Raw genomic sequence first — 6,792 nt, 5'->3', positions numbered from 1 at the left:
ATCTTTTGTCTATATTTTTCTTGATATCTTTTCAGTGTTCATTATGCATGCATAGTGGACTTTTTTTTGTTCCTTAGACTTATGCAAGTAGGTGGGGATACAAATGGTAGGCATCCATGTCAGGTTTGAATGATTTTTGACACCGTATGCAAGTTGCGACACGTCCGACCATGTATTGCCCTTTTTTACCGAGAAAACTCTAGAAAATGCAAAATTAATCAAAAAACAAAACAAAGTAGTATGGTGCACTGAATTTGTAATACAAGGCCATGGAAAAAACTAGATAGATATGCGCACATGATATAAATTGCGATCATCGAATCAGAATAATAGGAAATTGAAGAACAATTGATATAATAATCTTTTCAACGCTGGTTTAAGACATAAAGATGAGCCACTAGCTAGATATGCGCACATGATATCGATCATAAACTAATTCATTGATTGAGTCGCTAGAAAACTCTTTTATTGAGACTGCATCGCAAGCGGGTGGATACAGGAAACTGCAATATTAGTGCCCCAAACAACAACTTGCATCACTGGAGATTCAGGAATAAACGCAACAACATAGTTTCGCATCTCCTGGCTGAGTCTTGCAGTAGGCCCCAAGCCAAGGGTGGCCGCTGTATCTGCAAAAGATCTTGCAGACGTTCCAATGGCAGACTTGAGTAGGCATGCACTCCTCATGACGATCAACTAAACATTGACGGAAAGCAATAATATTTATTACAAGTGTCCGCTAAGGTCTATCTAAGCACAAATATTGAATTTTGTAAGATAAAATGATTAAAGGATGTTCGGAGATACCTACCTTCATAGCAAGAGGTTGGTAAGATCAAAGTGCAAGAGATGATCATAACAACAACGCAGATTGAAGAACCCACAGCATGCGTGCGATTGCTCTTGATGACTGCCATGGTCTGGACTGTGGAGAAAACTAAGCTTATGATTGCCGTGTGCTCCGGTTGAGATATATATTGGCAAAAACAAATGATATGTAATTATCAATTAAATCCTGCATTTATTTTATGGACACATTAGTTTTGATTTTGATTCATGTATAAATAGCATATTTGTTTATGTTCTCTATATTGGCAATATATTTTTTCATTTATGTCAAAATCAGCACCGTTCTAAGGTTTTTCCTTTTTTTTGCCCCATCCCGATCCTCCGGGGTGCATTTATTCAGATACACAAGCAAATCTTGTACATATCATATATTACTTTCCGTTTACTTTTTATATGTAAATCAGTTCATGGAAATGTTTAGTTAACCGACCTTCTCGAGTTTAATTATTCCATGAACTTTAGTTAACAAATCTCATAAACTTTCGAACAAATTTGATGTAATAATATCTTATTCAAGGGACGAAGGGAGTAGTATTTATAAAGAGGCAAGACTGCAGATCTTTCCGTATGTCGAGAATTAATAACTAGTTTTGTGTTGCCATGTATGTAGGCTATTTTCATAGCATATATTGTGCCTCATTATTGATAAGGGAATAGCTTATATCCCTTCACGATAAAAATATCAATGTCATCATTGATAAGGGTATTTTATTAATAGCTTATATCCATTCAATATAAAAATGTGAGTGTCATGCATTTCATTGTATTTTTTGGGTCTTGTAGGAATGTTATTTGGAAGGTATATCTCTGGATTTGATACATCTGGTATTATGACAAAACCCAGCTTTGCTATTTTTTCCCTATATTATTTTTTTGCATTGATGTCCTATTGGCAGATCATAAGTGATGCTTCTTTATTTTGTATATCAGCCTTTCAAAAATAGATCCATTGCTACATGTAATCACTTCATGCATGGTCCAGTGGCATTAATGGCCAGCAAATAAATAGTGCCTATTTCCTTCTCAAATTTATCGTATCTTCCCCCAGTAGTAATTTACATTATTTATTTGCTTCTAGAATATTGCATTAATTCAAATATTAAAAGAGTCAAATTTATATTGGAAATATGCCCTAGAGGTAATAATAAAGTGATTATTATTATATTTCCTTGTGCATGATAATCGTTTATTATCCATGGTATAATTATATTGATTGGAAACTCAAATACATGTGTGGATACATAGACAACAACATGTCCCAAGTGAACCTCTACCGGACTAGCTCGTTGATCAAAGATGGTTAAGGTTTCCTAACCATAGGCATGATTTGTCATTTGATAACGCGATCACATCATTAGGAGAATGATGTGATGGACTAGACCCAATTGTAAGCTTAGCATCAGATGATTTAAGTTATTTGCTATAGCTTTCTTGATGTCAAGTATATGTTCCTTCGACCATGAGATCATGCAACTCCCGTATACCGGAGGAATACCTTCGTGCTATCAAACGTCACTTCGTAACTAGGTGACCATAAAGATGCTCTACAGGTATCTCCGCAGATGTCTGTTGGGTTGGCATGGATCGAGACTTGGATTTGTCACTCCGTGTGACGGAGAGATATCTCTAGGCCCTCTTGGTAATATAGTATCATAAAGAGCTTCCAAGCAATGTGACTAATGAGTTAGTCACATGATCTTGTATTATGGAACGAGTAAAGAAACTTGCCAGTAAAGAGATTGAACTAGGTATGGAGATACCATCGATCGAATATCGGGCAAGTAATATATAGCCGGACAAAGGGAATTGTATACAGAATTAACTGAATCCTTGACATCGTGGTTCAACCGATAAAGATATTCGTGGAATATGTACGAATTAATATGGGCATACAGGTCCCGCTATTGGTTATTGACCGAAAAGGAGTCTCGGTCATGTCTACATGATTCTCGAACCCGTAGGGTCGAACGCTTAATGTTCGGTGTCGCTAGGGTAGTATTGAGATATTAGAAGTGGAAAGTCCGAAGGTTGTTCGGAGTCCCGGATGGGATCCGGGACATCACGAGGAGCTACGGAATAGTTCGGAGGTAAATATTCATGTATGGAAAGTTTTTATCGGGGTTCCAGAAAAAGTTTGAGTTTTTTGGCCGGGAAGGTTCTAGAAGGTTCCGGAGTGGGACCCACCTGCATGGGGAACCCACGTGAACATGGCTAGTGGGGAATGTCCCTACAACCCTGGTCTAGGTGCACCAAGAGCCTCCAAGGAATAGTATCATATCCAAATGGATAAGATTAGGATCCCTAAAAAGGGGATAGCGATCGGTGGGGAAGGAAAGGAGGGATTTCCTTCCTCCCCTTTGGCCAACGACCCTAGGGCCTTGGAGGGTAATCCACCAGCCCCCTCCACGCCTATAAAAAGATGGGGAGGCTTTGGGGGCAGCCACCCTTCGACCCTTGCCCGTTACCTCTCCCAACTCCTCTCACGTTTCACTGGTATGCGCTTGGCGAAGCCCTGCCGGAGTTCCGCTGCCACCACCACCACCACACCATCGTGTTAGTTTGGATCTCATCTACCTCCTCTCTCTTGCTTGCTGGATCAATAAGGAGAGGATGCCGCTAAGCGGCACGTGTGCTAAACCCTGTTGATCACTATGAAGAATTTAAAAGATACCAAAACGAAGATCTATCCCTCTACTACGAGGGGAGGTAAGGAACTACCATCTAGCTTTGCACTTGATTCACCTTCTGTTTTGAGTAAGCTTGCGACACCACCACCTACTAGTAATCTTAATATGTCGCAAGTAATTGATGATGCTACTTCTGCTATGAGTGATGCTTATGTTGATGCTAGTACTTTGCTTGATAAGACTGTGCCACTAGGTGAATTTCTTGATGAACAACTTGCTAGGGTTAGAGAGAATGAAATTACTGAAACTGATGAAATTATTGAAACTGAAGATTATGATTCTGCCCCTAGATATGAATTGCCTAAGGTACCTAAGGGTTATATTATGGATGAAGAAATTGCTAGAGACTTTTTTGCTTGCAATGATAGAGATGACCTTAAGAAATTGTTAGCCAAGCTAAAACAAAAATCTTTGAATGCTAGAATGCAATATGAACCTAAGTTTGCTACTTCACCTATCTTTGTTACTGATAAGGATTATGAATTCTCTGTCGATCTTGAATTAATTACTTTGGTTAAATCTGATCCTTTTCATGGTTATGAATCGGAAACTGTTGTGGTACATCTTACTAAACTGAATGATATAGCCACCCTATTTTCTTATGAGGAATTTTTTTCTCTATTACTATATTCTTAAGTTGTTTCCTTTCTCATTAAAGGGTGATGCTAAGATATGATTTAATTCTCTTGCTCCTGGTTGTGTTCGTAGTCCCCAGAATATGACATATTACATCTCTGAAAAATATTTTCCTTCTCATAAGAAACAAGCTGCTTTACAAGAAATATTTAACTTTGTGCAAATTGAAGAAGAGAGTCTCCCATAAGCTTGGGGGAGGCTTCTCCAGTTACTTAATTTTTTGCCTGACCATTCTCTCAAGAAAAATGATACTTGATATCTTTTATAATGGACTAACCGATGCTTCTAGGGACCACCTAGTTAGTTCTGTTGGCTGTGTTTTTAGGGAATGAACCTTATGATTGGACTCTTCCCAAACCATCTCCTAAGTCAATTCTATTTCTCAGTCGTGCAAACATGCAAGAGGCAAAGAAATCTATGTAATAAAAGGGTATTAAAGTTAAAGACGTTAAGAATTTACCACCTATTGAAGAAATACATGGTCTTAATGCTCCGACAGAGGTAGTGGAGGTAAATTCTCTCTATATATTTGATTAAGGTGATATTCCTCATAATAAGTCTGCTAGTCAATGCTTAGATGAATTTGATAACTTTATTGTTAAACAAGAGAACCTCAATGCTTATATTAGTAGACAATTGAAACGTATGCTTATATGCTTGAATGCTTGGGTGATTATATATGCATAACCGTTAATGATCTTAAACTTATTAGTAAACATGCTTCCATTGTAAAAACTCAAGTAGAACAAGCACTCAAGGCGCAAAATGATTTGCTCAATGAGGTGAATAATAAGAACAATGATAATATTGTTACAGTTGTGACTAGAGGTGGTAAATTACTCAGGAACCACAAGGCCACAAGCCCACAGGGCGCACCCACCGCCTGGGCGCGCCCCAAGGCTTGTGGGTCCCACGTGGGCCCCCCTCACCTATGCCAGCACCCATTCACTTCGTCTTGCTCCAGAAAAATCCCACCATTTCTCAAACCCGTGTTCTAGCTCATCTTGCTACCATTTTCGATCTCCTTGCTCAAAACTCCATTTGCAAAACTGTTTTGGGGGATAATTCATCGGTATGTGACTCCTCCAATGGTCGAATTAGTTTTTGTTCTAGTACTTTATATATTGCAATTTTTTGCTGCTGTGATGACCTTGTTCTTGAGCTTGCATGTCAAATTGTTATGGCCCAAAGTAGTTTTGTTGCATGATATAGCCTCTAGACACTTGTAGGAGTAGTTGTTATTAGTTTTGTTGAGTTTTTGTTCACTTTTATTTTGAGTCACTAAAAATTTCAGAAATTTTCAGAGAAAAGAAATGATGAAGAGATGGTTAAGAGCCAGGGTTCTAAAGATAATGAGAATGAGGACAAGAAGAAGCCTAAGTATAATCTTCCGCGTGCCATGGAGGTTCGGCCATGTGAATGGCCAAGTGATGCATTCTTGAGAGCGGCCGTAATTTATGATGATTTCTATTATTTGGCGGAGAATGCCGGCATCACCACTTTCCTCCAAGATAGGTGTAACTAATACCTCCTACTCACTAACACCTTCATGCAACATTTTCACTTTCGTTATAGGGAAGATCCTCCTATGGTAGAATTTCACTTATATGATGTGCCTAAGAAAATGACTCTTTATGATTTTTGCAATGTTTGCAAATTACCTTATGAGGGCAGCGTCAGTGAACCACATCCTAGAGATGTGGAGGGCTTTATTGCCGAAACTACTATGGGAGAAGAGAGAGGGGTGTCGGAAGCCAGAGTGGCTAGTTTACATTTTTCCTGTTTTATGCTATTATTCATTATTTGCGGGGATGTTTGTTTGGTCGTGGGGAGAGTGGAGGCCTCAATGCTCCTGACTTTGCCATTTCAAGCCATGCTCTATATACTGATAGAACTTTTAGGTTGGGCGCTATGATTTCTCGACGGTTGAGCTTAAACTGTTCGAGGGGTCCTCTTTTCGTAGGTATCTATGCTTCCCATCTAGCTAAATATTTTGAGTTACCCATTAGACTTGATGATAAAGAGGAGATGTTGTTACCCACTAAGTACTTAGATTATGCGAGTATGGTAGGACATGAATTTATTTCGAAAGACGATGATAAGCGGCTCATCTATAACCTAGTGTTCAGTCAGGGCACCTATCAGATTATTACTTTGCCTGCACCTTCTTTGTTTGATATTCATTCAGGCAGGTACATCATTATGCCCGATGATATTTATGCATACTGGGAGCGGACGCGATCCCCAGTCCCTGAGCCAGCAATATCACCTGATCCATATCAGGAACCTGTTTATCAGTGGGAGCCATAGGAGCTCGCCAACCAGTGGAACCCCCAGAACCCTCCGGAGTATCTGAGAGAGAATTATTTCGAGCCATGGCCCCGGACCAACTTAGGCCAGAAGCCTAAGCTTGGGGAGTACGTATTTCTCACCGACATTACGTTCATGTTCACACACTCATTCCAGTTGTCGGTGTTCATACTTTTTCATTGTATTATTCATGCTAGTTTTTTCTCTCGCTTTCTTCTTGTGTGCTTTAAAAACTTTCAGAAAATCCAAAAAAAATTACTTCTAGTTTCTTCCTAGTTTAATTAATAGTAGTATTAAAAGAAAACCCAAA

At 39.0% G+C, this 6,792-nt stretch overlaps 1 long non-coding RNA gene across 1 annotated transcript; it reads right to left on the bottom strand.

Moving 5' to 3' along the window:
- Nucleotides 1–337: 337 nt before the first annotated feature.
- Nucleotides 338–925, bottom strand: LOC119327535. The gene is made up of 2 exons (XR_005158552.1): nucleotides 812–925; nucleotides 338–696 (listed from the first exon to the last, which is right to left on the bottom strand). It is a non-coding gene; the product is annotated as an uncharacterized LOC119327535 (long non-coding RNA).
- Nucleotides 926–6,792: the final 5,867 nt, after the last annotated feature.

Source organism: Triticum dicoccoides, chromosome 7A, assembly GCF_002162155.2.
Source record: "Triticum dicoccoides isolate Atlit2015 ecotype Zavitan chromosome 7A, WEW_v2.0, whole genome shotgun sequence".
Lineage (NCBI taxonomy): Eukaryota > Viridiplantae > Streptophyta > Magnoliopsida > Poales > Poaceae > Triticum > Triticum dicoccoides.
The sequence above is the reverse complement of the archived record's forward strand: the minus strand, read 5'-3'. Positions and strand labels throughout refer to the sequence as shown.